Source organism: Schistocerca americana, chromosome 3, assembly GCF_021461395.2.
Source record: "Schistocerca americana isolate TAMUIC-IGC-003095 chromosome 3, iqSchAmer2.1, whole genome shotgun sequence".
NCBI lineage: Eukaryota > Metazoa > Arthropoda > Insecta > Orthoptera > Acrididae > Schistocerca > Schistocerca americana.
In genome coordinates, this window is record NC_060121.1 from 972,219,180 (window position 1) to 972,232,456 (window position 13,277).

At 44.2% G+C, this 13,277-nt stretch overlaps 2 protein-coding genes across 2 annotated transcripts in view; both read right to left on the reverse strand.

Moving 5' to 3' along the window:
- Nucleotides 1-13,277, reverse strand: part of LOC124607439 (proton channel OtopLc) — a 736,982-nt gene that overhangs the window by 511,211 nt on the left and 212,494 nt on the right. The window lies entirely within an intron of this gene.
- The window catches only part of LOC124606598 (putative golgin subfamily A member 6-like protein 19), a 102,854-nt gene that overhangs the window by 322 nt on the left and 89,255 nt on the right, over nucleotides 1-13,277 (reverse strand). The gene's annotated exons all lie outside the window — the stretch shown is intronic.

Genomic DNA, 13,277 nt, shown 5'->3' on the forward strand with positions numbered 1-13,277 from the left:
AAATCTTTACCTTTTTGGTTCACAGCTCTGCCTGCCGCACCGTCCCGTGTACATGCGCGAACACTGCTACGCGTCTGCCCCGTGCCTGTAAGTGGAGCAGCAGCTCCGCTGTGCGCCAACACGTAGCACTTCCGCACAAAGAGAGAGGTGACAGGAGGCTAAGAGTACAGGGGACGGAGGCTTAATTGGTGCCGGCGTGGGCCGCTCGTTACTGGCGCGACAGCCGTCCTCAACTTCCGAAGCGGCGCCGCTGTTTGCAGGGTAAATAGTTAACGCGCTGATTGTAGCGCGGCACTCGGCCCGGGCTGCTGCCGCCGCTGCCCGTCCAATCAGCTGCCTCCCTGCACAGCGCCACAAAACACACTAACACACACACGCCAGGCTGTGACAGCGTGGTTGTGCCCGCGCTACCTCTGACCTGTAAGCGTACCGGTTCATTCCTCTGCGCCAGAGTGGCATGAGGGGTAGTGAGAAAAATCCTGTCACTTCCGAAAAAGCAGAGCGACGGCTATGAAAGTCTTTCTGTGCAATATCTCTAAAGAAGTCTTCTGTGTGGACCTGTGTAAGACATGTATATTTCTATTGTCTATTGTCAAATCACAATTTATGAAAGATGTTTATATTTTATTAATAGGATCAAGTAGGAATAATTAATATTTGTCATGTTCGAAATAATTGTGGTAGCAGGGAATGTCTGCACCAGAGTATTGTTGACAAGAGAGACCGCACATTGATATAATTTTTAAAAGGGCGGGAGAGACCGCGTATGGATACATTTTAAGAAAAGAGCTGGGAAAGACCGCGCATTGATACATTTTGTAAATGGTAGCAGGGATTGTCTGCACCAGAAAGCATTGTTGGCGGGGGAGACCGCACTTTACCGTTCGTAGGAAGTCAGTAGTAAGCGAGAAGTGAAGCGAGTCGGTAGCAGGTCTGAAGCGAGGGGTTGAGAGGAGCAATGTGCCTGCCAGCCACCAGCTATGATTTACAGGAGATTATAAACGGATGTACAGAGACATCAGCTAACTATTATCATAAGAGGAACTAATATTATTGAATTATTTTCTTTGCATAACTCAAGACTACTGAAGGTATGTTTGCGGAATGCTAGTTGTAAGATTATTGTAAAAAGTAAGTCCCATTTGAGCGTTTGTAAAATCATTTCATTACGAACAGGAAATATATGAAGCGTTTTCAGAATGTAATTAATTTTTGCCAGCAATGTTGCATTACTGATTATAATCCATCCCAAAAACCATCAACATAAAACTTTGCAAAATTTTTATTGTTGTCAAGAAAAAGTGTAACTATGAATTACGTAACTTCAGTCAAATTAATTAAAGAATAGCGTCAGATGTGGTAATAAATACAGCCACTTATTATGACAGCCCACCAGCAGTTAATAGAGTATAGTAAACCAGAGTAAGTATATTCATGTCGCAGTTCGATGTAGCAGTCAGATGGCGATCCAGGAAGAGTAAAAGAAGGTAAGGAACAGTTTTGGGTTATTGCAGATAACGACTGAGTTCCACGACGACGACATACAGAATGTTTCGTCGAAATAATCAGAAAATCACTTTAAAAAACACAGCAATTAAATTTGTATGCGAAGATTGAGAAAGAGAATAAATTCCAAAGGGAAGATTTCATTTCTTATTATTAAGCAAGAGACAGAAATCCTAGGGAAAGGTTGGATAGGTTATTGTAAAAAGGGAAGGTTATAATTAACAAAAGAGGTATAGAGGAGACGAGAAGGTTTCACCTGACAGTTGCAAAATTACTACTGCTGCTGCTGCTGCCACAATTCACCGGACTTTCTTCTAACCCTCTGAGTTCCAATTCCAGCAATAGAGAAAGATCGTTAAGGTCTTCGTGGCCACTTGTTGACAAGCTGCCTATTGGCTCGGGTTCTTCGGCCGACGTTCATCTAATGATTTTACTGACGTTTCGCCAGCACGACTGGCTGGCATTGTCAAAGCTTCATTCACCCTCCATTGCCGGTGGTGAACTGGAGCCGAGCCCGCGGCCGCAGGATATATGTACCTGGCGCGCCGAAGTCCGGGTGTGCGGACATTTGCCACGATTTTACCTGCTCCGAAGGGTTGGGTCCCTTGTCTCCCCCTCCTCCCCCGCCACCCCACCCGCATTTAGTAACTCCACTTTAGTGAAACTGTCATCAGTAACATTACCGTCGCTGTCGCGCAGTAAAGGTACTTACTGAACCTTTCCGCCGGCTTACTTAACATAGGACCAGAATCTCTTTGGATTTCCCGTCACATTTCTAGAGAGAGTTTCGTTGTGTAAACTATTAAATGCATCTCGCATTGAAACCCGCACCAAATTTCAAGCCTCAGTAAAACTTCGCCAATCTTAGAGATTTTTGCGTTCATCTAAATTATACGTGCCTTTTTTTGGTGCTCCTGCAGCAGCTTTCTGTCGTGTTCTGTGTACAACGGGGGTCAGTTCCGACTCATGTTAATTTATTTGGTATGAATCCCTCGAGTGCTGTTGATACTATTTATTTGAACGTAAGCCACATATGGTGTTCACTTACATAGTTTTGAAGGATTGGAGACTGTCACTTAGAAAGACGTCAACCAAATTTTTAGCTGCTTTTATATACAGATATAGTTTGCCTTTAGTTTCGGTGAATTTCTTTGTTACGGAATTGAGCCTCGCTACGACTGTAATCCCTGTATCCGTCGTGATGCTCAGTATTATTTGTGACTAAGAGATCAAGTGTGTTTTCGTAACCATTTACAATCTGAATGGCCTCGCGAACCAACTGTTCAAAAAAATTTAAAAAAGCATGCAGAACAATTACAGAAGTTGTTTTCTATCTACAATAGGGTCTGAAAATGTATTTTCGTCAACATACGGAAGGTAGATTGAAGTCACTGCCAACTATAATTGTATGAGTAGGGTACCTATTTGTGATGAGACTCAAATTTTCTTTGTACTGTTCAGCAACTGTTTCATCTGAGACCGGGGGTCGGTAAAAGGAGCCAGTTATTAATTTATTCCTGTTGTCGAATATAACCTTTACCCATACTAATCACAGGAACTCCTTCAGCTGTGCTTCTTGTTTCTGTTGTAGTGCAGGCCATTACAATTACGGCTTGTCCCTCCAAAATCTAGGATGCTTCCTCTGTGATCCTGTAAATACCAGAGCTAAACAATGTAGAACAACAACGTACGTTACAAGCATAGCATTCTGTATTACTTCATTTCCTTATTTCTAACCTTTTAAAATTGTGCGTCGACTTTAGATGACATGCCAATCATGGATGTTCTTATCTCTATTTAGTAAACGTATCTACATCTAGATCTACATCTATACTCCGCGAGCCACCTTACGGTGTATGGCGGAGGGTACTTATTGTACCACTATCTGATCCCCCCTTCCCTGTTCCATTCACGAATTGTGCGTGGGAAGAACGACTGTTTGTAAGTCTCCGTATTTGCTCTAATTTCTCGGATCTTTTCGTTTGATCATTACGCGAGATATATGTGGGCGGTAGTAATATGTTGCCCATCTCTTCCCGGAATGTGCTCTCTCGTAATTTCGATAATAAACCTCTCCGTATTGCGTAACGCCTTTCTTGAAGTGTCCGCCACTGGAGCTTGTTCAGCATCTCCGTAACGCTCTCGCGCTGACTAAATGTCCACATGACGAATCGCGCTGCTTTTCGCTGGATCATGTCTATCTCTTCTATTAATCCAACCTGGTAAGGGTCCCATACTGATGAGCAATACTCAAGAATCGGACGAACAAGCGTTTTGTAAGCTACTTCTTTCGTCGATGAGTCACATTTTCTTAGAATTCTTCCTATGAATCTCAACCTGGCGCCTGCTTGTCATGTTTTGAACATTGTCCTGCTACAATTTATTATTAAATAAAGTTTCGTCTCCAGGGATATCAGCTTGAAGAGAGTAAATTAATATGGAGTATGTCGTTGTTCTTTTGAAAGATTCACATACCCATTTCTTCGTTCCTTGTTGTCTTTTGGGCATGCAGCTGTAGTAATTAAAGTAGGCACAAATGCAGTGATCAAAAAGAAATGACTAGCGTGCATTCGCATTCTCTTTACATCGTTCTTTTCTTGTTGTTTCTATGGTGATGGACTGTTTCTATCGCAATCAGTAATCGTGAAAGGAAGCTACCGTACAGACAGAGGGATCTGTATTTATACCTGGTAGGACTAATTACATACCGACATAATCGTCGGTATTGCTTTCGTTTTCCAAAAGTTATAAATATTTCGATTTCGGGAAAGAAGCTCTGTATTTCGTCAAGATGTCGAAGAAGAAGGTCCCTTATGTACTAGTTGTATCGAGTAAGATGTGGAGACGGCGGTTAGAAAGCGGACAGAAGTAGTACGAAGAAGGGCGTCCCTTACCTGATGGATCGCTACCTGGCGAAGGGGCAAGTGTGGTAAATGTCTGGCATTAAACGTCCGAGGTCTTTTCCGCGGTCATTCCCGGTGCGGTTCTCCTCTTGCTATACCTGCGACGGTCGTTCGCTGCAGTACGGGGAGCCAGGATCCGTTTACCATAAGTCTTTCCTCTTTCTTGTTCAAGCCGTTCGCGCCTTTTTGTATTTCTACAGCTTCTCTGGACAAGCGCGTTTGATAGTGCTTCTCTACAGCCACAATTTCCGTGTCGGCGAATTTTATTTCGTGGTCGGTCTCACTCAGTGGGTGCTCTGTCAGGTGGAGAAATAGGCCGTGGTTTCTGGTGCGTACGACTCCAGACACAGCTGTAAGGAGAGGTGGCTGCAGAGCTGTGCAGAAACTGTCGTCATAGGAAAGTTGGACAGGAGCAGAAATGATTAGCGAGCAAGTTAACGCAGGAGAAAGAAGATTTACTTAACTTGCATTTCTCCAAGCTTATGAAGACTCCATTACAAATAATGCACCAAGAAAAAGAGTCCAGCTCTCTGTGTCAACAAGGATGCGATCTCTGAACAAAGTTACGAACGATGATTATGTAGCCATGACTAGGCAGCGTTTGCGTCGCGTCCCGTAGCGAACAGTGTCCAAGTGTGGGAGGGGTGCTTGGCTGCTGGTGGCTGTCCTGTATGTCAACGGCAGGGGACGTTCATAGTACAGAGCAGCTGCAGGTGTGGCTCAGCGGGCGCGCACCACTGGGTCTGCCATTTCCTGTGCGACTGCTACTGGCGGAAACTTTTAATTCCATTGTCTACTTTGACGCCCATGTGATAATATCAATATGTAATACCACAGTTTCGCTTTGTAATGTAATTAAAATTTTTTCACACAATTAACTTTTATTGTCAAAGTAAGCAACGAATAAAAGAAGAAATTGGCAAAAAGTGTACAATCAATTGTTTTAAGGGGGGAATCACTGCGACATACAGCTTTCAGCCACCCATCACTTCAAGAGATACGAGGTGAGAGAATAAAGTAATGAGACTTATTTTCTTTGCAAGATGTGGCAACCCTGCAGGCTTGTGTAGCCACAATATCTTTGACCTTGAATGAGATTTTCACTCTGCAGCTGAGCTACCCAAGCATGACTCACGCCCCGTCCTCACAGCTTTACTTCTGCCAGTACCTCGTCTCTTACCTTCCAAACTTTACAGAAGCTCTCCTGCGAACCTTGCAGAACTAGCACTCATGAAAGAAAGGATATTGCGGAGACATGGCTTAGCCACAGCCTGGGGGATGTTTCCAGAATGAGATTTTCACTCTGCAGCGGAGTGTGCGCTGATATGAAACTTCCTGGCAGATTAAAACTGTGTGCCTGACCGAGACTCGAACTCGGGACCTTTGCCTGTAGCGGGCAAGTGCTCTACCAACTGAGCTACCCAAGCACGACTCACGCCCCGTTCTCACAGCCTTTCATATCAGCGCGCACTCCGCTGCACAGTGAAAATCTCATTCTGGAAACATCCCCTAGGCTGTGGCTAAGCCGTGTCTCCGCAATATCCTTTCTTTCAGGAGTGCTAGTTCTGCAAGGTTCGCAGGAGAGCTTCTGTAAAGTTTAGAAGGTAAGAGACGAGATACTGGCAGAAGTAAAGCTGTGAGGACGGGGCGTGAGTCATGCTTGGGTAGCTCAGCTGGTAGAGCACTTGCCCGCTAAAGGCAAAGGTCCCGAGTTCGAGTCTCGGTCCGACACACAGTTTTAATCTGCCAGAAGGTTTCATCTTTGACCTTGGTCTACAAGCTGCTTCTACACCAAGCATCACTTCGATGCAACTGCTCAGTCGTGAGTTGTGCTGTAATAAGCTAACACGTGTTCGTGTCTCTTGTCACAGAAATGGAATCTCATAATATTGCGCAACGGTATGCCATTTCCTTTTGCGTTACATTGGGTGAAAACGCGACGACAACTTACTGTAAGCTTCAGAACGATTTGGAGAGGAGGTTGTGCCATGACCTCAAGTTTTTCGTTGGCATAAACTGTTTAGTGAAGGCAGAACGAATGTTGAAGATGAAGACCGTAGTGGACGACCATCAACCTCACGGGCGGATGTCAACTTGGCCAGGGTGCGTGAACTCGTACGATTTGATAGAATATTATCCATGAAAATGATTGCACAAGAACTGAACATCATCCGAGAAACGGTTCGTCTAATAATGCCTGAAGATCTTGGTATGAGAAAGATTTGTGCGAAAGTGGTCCCGAAAAATATCACAACCCAACAGCGAGAAACACGGAAAAATGTGGCAGCCGATCTGTTAGAGCAAACGGAAATCAATCCAGAATTGTTGAGGCGTGCTATCACTGGTGATGAAAATTGGTTTTTTCAGTATGAGCCAGAGAAAAAACGCCAAAGTTTGCAATGCTGCTCAAAGGGCTCACCCAGACCAAAAAAAGCTCGCATGTCAAAGTCAAAAGTGAAATGCATGGCTGTGTGCTTCTTTGATTCCAAGGGATTTGTTCATAAACAGTGGGTGCCTCCTGGACAAACAGTTAACCAATATTACTACAAACAAATTTTAGAAAGACTTCGTAAAAGAGTTCTTCGTGTCCGTGCCAACATTGCTGATAATTGGATTCTGCATTACGATAATGTGTCATCCCATGCTCTGTCAGTACAGCAATTGTTAACCTCGAAACAAATTTCAGTACTACCACAGCCACCTTATTTATCAGATATCGCTCCGCGTGACTTTTTTTCTATTTCCAAGAGTGAAAACGGCGGTCAAGGGACACCATTTTCAAACAACACAAGATGTCCCAAAAGCTGTGACGAGGGTCTTGGAGGATATTAGAGAAGATGAGTTCCAGAAATGTTACCATCAATGGCAGAAGCGCTGGAAAAAGTGTGTGCAATCAGAAGGGAACTACTTTGAAGGAGAACACTGAAATTGACTAAACCGGAAAGCAACTTTTTTTTTCACATCAGTGTCATTACTTTATTGTCGCACCTCGTATATTTGAAAGCAGTTTCGTATTTTTCCGACACGCAATCTCCCATCTCCGAACTTCTATGAACTCGTAATGCCTAAAACAAATTATAGCCCAAAATATCAAGCGAAAATGGTCCAAAAATTTAATACATCTTCTATCTAAACTATCTACTGCCCGGATGGTTACATATCAAGGCCACTCATAAAATCAGTAGCACAAACTGAAATTTAGTTATAACAGCTTCGGATATACCTAGTTCTACTGCCAGTGATATCAATTTTGAGGAAGCCACTGTAAAAAAAACTGTTGGCCACCATCTCCTACAACCACGTAGCACAATATCTGCGCTGAGTGTGTAACTTTGAAAGTTAACCCAAGGGGCGGCGACATGTGTCGTGCTCAAAATGTCGTGCAAGATGTTGACAGCTGATCCGTGACTGACTTTTCATTTTTTCCACTGTCGCCTCCTTTGTGATACGATTGTCTTCGAGCATCAGGGATTTCACAGAGAGATTGTCTAAAAAAATGGCTCCAAGCACTATGGGACTTAACATCTAAGGTCATCAGTCCCCTCGCCTTAGAACTACTTAACCTAACTAACCTAAGGACATCACACACATCCATACCCGAAGCAGGATTCGAACCTGCGACCGTAGCAGCAGCGCGGTAGAGATGGTCTACCACTTGGTTTTTCGCCATTCATAACTGCATTGACGAGCCAAAACATTATGACCACCTACTTAATGGCTTGTTTGTTCGTCTTTGGAACGAAATAAATTATTGATCCTGCCTATCATGGATCCTATAGTTTGTTGGTAGGGCTGTGGAGATATGAGGCATTTGACGTCTACGCACAGGTTACGTAATTCGCATAAATAACGGGCCGCTGAATTGCGTACGCGGTGATGGCGTTCTATAGCGACCTCGACGGATTCCGTACGATTTACACCAGGCGAATTTGATCGCGGAGACATCAACGTGGGTTCACTATAATGCTCCTCAAACAAATGTAGCACATTTCTGGCTCCGAGACACGACCAATTGTACTGCTGAAATATTACATCGCCGTCTGTGAAGAAATCAAGCATTAAGGCATGCAAGTGGTTCGCAACTGTCAGCGTGGGTTAGATTACTACCACAGACCGAATACAAGTCCAGGAGAATGTCTCCCATAGCGTAATACTGCTCCCACCAACCTGTGTCCGTGGCGCGCGGCACGTTTCGAGCCGCCCTTCACCTCGACGACGGCGTTATGTGGAGACGGCCATAGACCTAGTGCAGCAAAAATATGATTCATCCGAAGAGCTGAACGTTTCCATTGATCGACGGTCGAATCCCGATGGTCCTGTGGCCACTGCAACCGCAACTGACAATGTCGTTGATGAACATGTCAACACGTAAGGGTAGTCTTCTAGCGGTTCTCTCTGCTCTATTTATTTCTTCGTTTGTTGTCCTCGGTGTCGACGTTCTCCATTGCTACACTGGCTGAAAAATGGGACTTGTAATCTTCGACACTGACTACCGTAAATAATGTAGCGGACAGGTGCGCAGTTACGTTTCACAGTACTTTAATTTCACTGTTCACAGCCCCGTAATAATACGCAGTTATATGGCCAGTGCACTATTGTTTAACTTTCGATAAGCCTCATTCATAGTTTGCAGGCAAACCTCCACATACTGCTACAATAGTTTCCTGTTGAAAATCTGCGAACAGTAAAACCTAAACACATAGTTCACCGTTCTTGAAGAATAATCAAGTACGTATAGGGTAGACACCGTCATTGCTTTTACACACGCCCTAATTGTTTAACACTTATTCCACGCCGGCCGCGGTGGCCGAGCGGTTCTAGGCGCTTCAGTTTGGAACCGCGCGACCGCAACGGTCGCAGGTTCGAATCCTGCCTCGGGCATGGATGTGTGTGATGTCCTTAGGTTAGTTAGGTTTAAGTAGTTCTAAGTTCTAGGGGACTGATGACCACAGCTGTTAAGTCCCATAGTGCTCAGAGCCATTTGAACCATTTTTTATGTCGTGACCTATGTTGTTGTTCATAACTAATTACGTGCAGTAGGAATCTATTGTTTGCCTGTTATTCACCTTAACGTTTTATTTAATTGCTGGACCATCGACACCAGTAAGTGTTTTGCAGAAATATGCCGCATTCTCAAAAATACTTCTGCTATTGTACGCATCATTTAAAGTCATTAAGATAGCATCTGCAGATTTTATTTAATAGCAATCTTTCATTTATAAATTTCTATGTTGCTTTAAAAATTCGCAACTGCCGAGTGATAGAAACCTTCGACCATTCGATTCATGTGTGTATTCTTGTCGTATACTGTAGATTCAGCAGTATATGGCCTGAAATGCGGTAACTACGTATCCCAGCCCCTAGACAACGAAAGCAGCCAAAACTTTAATTATTGCAACTTTGAGTCGGGGGGTACGTAGTTGAGGGCCACACCAACGTCACCATCATTTCATTGTCATTATTTTGAAAGCCCGCACAGTGGTCACAATGTTTTGGCATATCACTGTATTTGATTACACCGTTAGCGTCTGCGATTCCTACCCATTACGAAATGTGTCATGAGACGGCGCACTGCTGCCGTGTACTTACACCAACTCAGTAAACGTTGTTGAAGCATTGCTCCCAGTGAAACGCAGCAAACGAATTATCACCTGGCATTACATTTTATGAATGGGCTACGCCATTTTTTTTTTCATCGTGATTCGTTACTGTCGCTCTGACATATCAATGTGCACCAGGACCACACATACGCACCCACAAACTTTAAAAAAGTAATAACGAAGATTTACTTTTTCAGGCTGATAATTAAAATTTTATAACACAGCCCCACATTTCTCCACCTGTTTCATTATTGTCGTCGGCCGGCCGAAGTGGCCGTGCGGTTCTAGGCGCTGCAGTCTGGAATCGAGAGACCACTACGGTCGCAGGTTCGAATCCTGCCTCGGGCATGCATGTGTGTGATGTCCTTAGGTTAGTTAGGTTTAAATAGTTCTAACAAGGGAACCTCCTCATCGCACCCCCCTCAGATTTAGTTATAAGTTGGCACAGTAGATAGGCCTTGAAAAACTGAACACAGATCGAGAAAACAAGAAGAAGTTGTGTGGAACTATGAAAAAAAAAGCAAAATATACAAACTGAGTAGTCCATGCGCAAGATATATAATATCAAGGACACTTTGAGCTCAGGAGCGCCGTGGTCCCGTGGTCAGCGTGAGCAGCTGCGGAACGAGAGGGCCGTGGTTCTGATCTTCCCTCGAGTGAAAATTTTAATTTCTTTATTTTCGCAAAGTTATGATCTGTCCGTTCGTTCATTGACGTTTCTGTTCACTGTAATAAGTTTAGTCTCTGTGTTTTGGGACCGAACCGCAAAACCGTGCGATTAGTAGACGAAAGGACGTGCCTCTCCAATGGGTACCGAAAACATTTGATCGAAAGGTCGTAGGTCAACCGATTTCTCCACAGGAAAACACGTCTGATATATTCTATACGACACTGGTGACGGCATGTGCGTCACATGACAGGAATATGTTGTCGACCCACCTAACTTGCACACTTGGCGAATGGGTAAAAAGATTCTTCTACCTTGCCCAATTTCGGTTTTCTTGTGGATGTGATAATCACTCCCAAAAAAGTGATGAAAACATAAGAGTTTGTCACACAAACTGCAACAAATGAATGCAACAGTTTCACAGTCGTACAGTTTTCCCTGTGCTCTCTCAAAACATTTTTTTTAATGTTTTCAAATTTTTCCTTGTGTAGACCGTCAAATCCTGCATATGTCCAAGCAAATCTGAACATGTCCTGGAATTTTGGAGAGCGAAATTGATGTCTGAGTGCCTGAAGTTTGATAATTGTCTGAAAACAAAAAATTAAACTTTTCACTCGAGGGTAGAGTTGAACCGAGGACCTCTCGTTCTACATGTGCGCACGCTAACCACGAGACCACGGTGCTCCTCAGGTCGCGTTATCCTTGTTGTTGCCTATCGTCTGCATGGACTACTCAGTTTCTATATTTTGATTATTTTTTCATAGTTCCACACAACTTCTTCCTGTTTTCTCGATTGATCTGTGTTCAGTTTTTCAAGGCCTATCCACTGTGACCACTTATAACTAAATCTGAGGGGGGGTGCGATGGGGAGGTTCCCTTGTAAGTTCTAGGGGACTGATGACCTCAAATGTTAAGTCGTGCTAAAGCCGCAGTCTTTTGTTATAAATCGAAAGTTTAAGCAGTGCTCATACGAGACGAGAACGTCAAGATGGTTTCCGTACTGGTTGGATGGCGATCAGCAGTGACCACATGGGACTTGCTAGCCGACGTAGTCTATGACCAGCCCACTCTCCTGCGCAAATTGTCGGCGGCATCTAGCTCGAAAATCATATTTCACGATCACCTACATCTAAATCTACTCCGGAAGCCACTGGCAGTGTATGGCGAAAGCTCAATCGAGCCAATACTACAGATTTTTCCTTTCTAATACATATCCGTAATGACCGGGGGAAAAATGACTTTCTATATGCCTCTGTACGCTCCCTTATCTTATTCCCCTAATTCCTATTTTCGTATCGTGGTGGCAGGAGAATGATCGCACAGTCCTGTTACAATACATGACCTCTAAATTTACCCAACAGGATTTTGGGAGAACTACGTCGTCTTTCTTCCAAGGATTCCAATTTAAGTTCCTCCAGTGTTTCTGTTACACTATGGTATGGACCGTACCGACCTGTTACGATCCCTGGATACGTTCCATGTCTGTCGTCGAACCTACCTGATAATGACACCAAACACTGTAATCAGTACTTTAGAACTCTTAACACTAGCGTTTTGTATGGCAGTTCCTTCTCAGATGCAGTGCATTTCCTCAGAACTTTTCCAACAGATCTAGGTCTGTCATTCGCCATCCCTAATAATGGTTTTACACGATCGTCTCATTTACACCACTTCTTAGTATTACTCTAAATACTTGTATCATGTGATGTGCTCGTTGTTGAAGTACGCGCACAGTGGGTACACGACCGGTAAGAGATTATCTGATGTTGATAGGTCTTATAATGCGTGTATGCAGGGCGAGCCTGTGAGGACGTATTTATCGAGACAATGGCACAGAATAAGTGGCTTCGCATCAAAAACCATTCAGGGCGGCACAAAAGAATTACTCATCAACAGGGAGGAACCTTCAATTGCGTATGTAATAATTGCCGGTCGCGAGTGTCTTTTCCGTACATGTTTCGTTTCATTACTAATACCTCTATATGGTCCGCATTTCCGTCTTGTTGCTAGACCGTACAATTATGTAGTTCATCATTCTGTGGCTGATCTTTTCTAGACTACCAAAGTAGGTCGAGATGCAGTTTTCGTGATTAGGCAGTCCTTTGTTCCCAAATAAGGGAAGAGAGGAATCAGGCTGTTCAGTCATTTTCCACAACATGTTACATACAGAAAAAGGAACCATCAGATATGGCACACATGCTTTACTTGCGTCAGCAGGCACCTGCAAACGTTTGAACTGTTGCGACCCTGGTAGCTGGGGTCGCTTAGTGTGCAGAAGGCTGAGCACGAGGTGTTGGAACAGAGGTGTTACTGACACAGCAGTGTCTGTCATAACTTATTTACCAGGGTGAGTTTAAAGTTATAAAGTGTCTCATTGCATTGGATGGGAGGCGGGCATAAGCGCGAGCCTTGAAGAAGGGCTGATGCCCGTCAGCGAGTCTTGGCGTACGAGACACATATGAGAGATGTGGAGCTGTGAGTTGTGCCGGTGGCAGCGTGGAATTGGGTGGGTGTCGCCCTCCAAGACGCTCCATGGTTCAGTACGGCTTACACCTCAGAGCTCTCGTGGGCAGCCGTCACACGATCGGGTGAGGATAGATG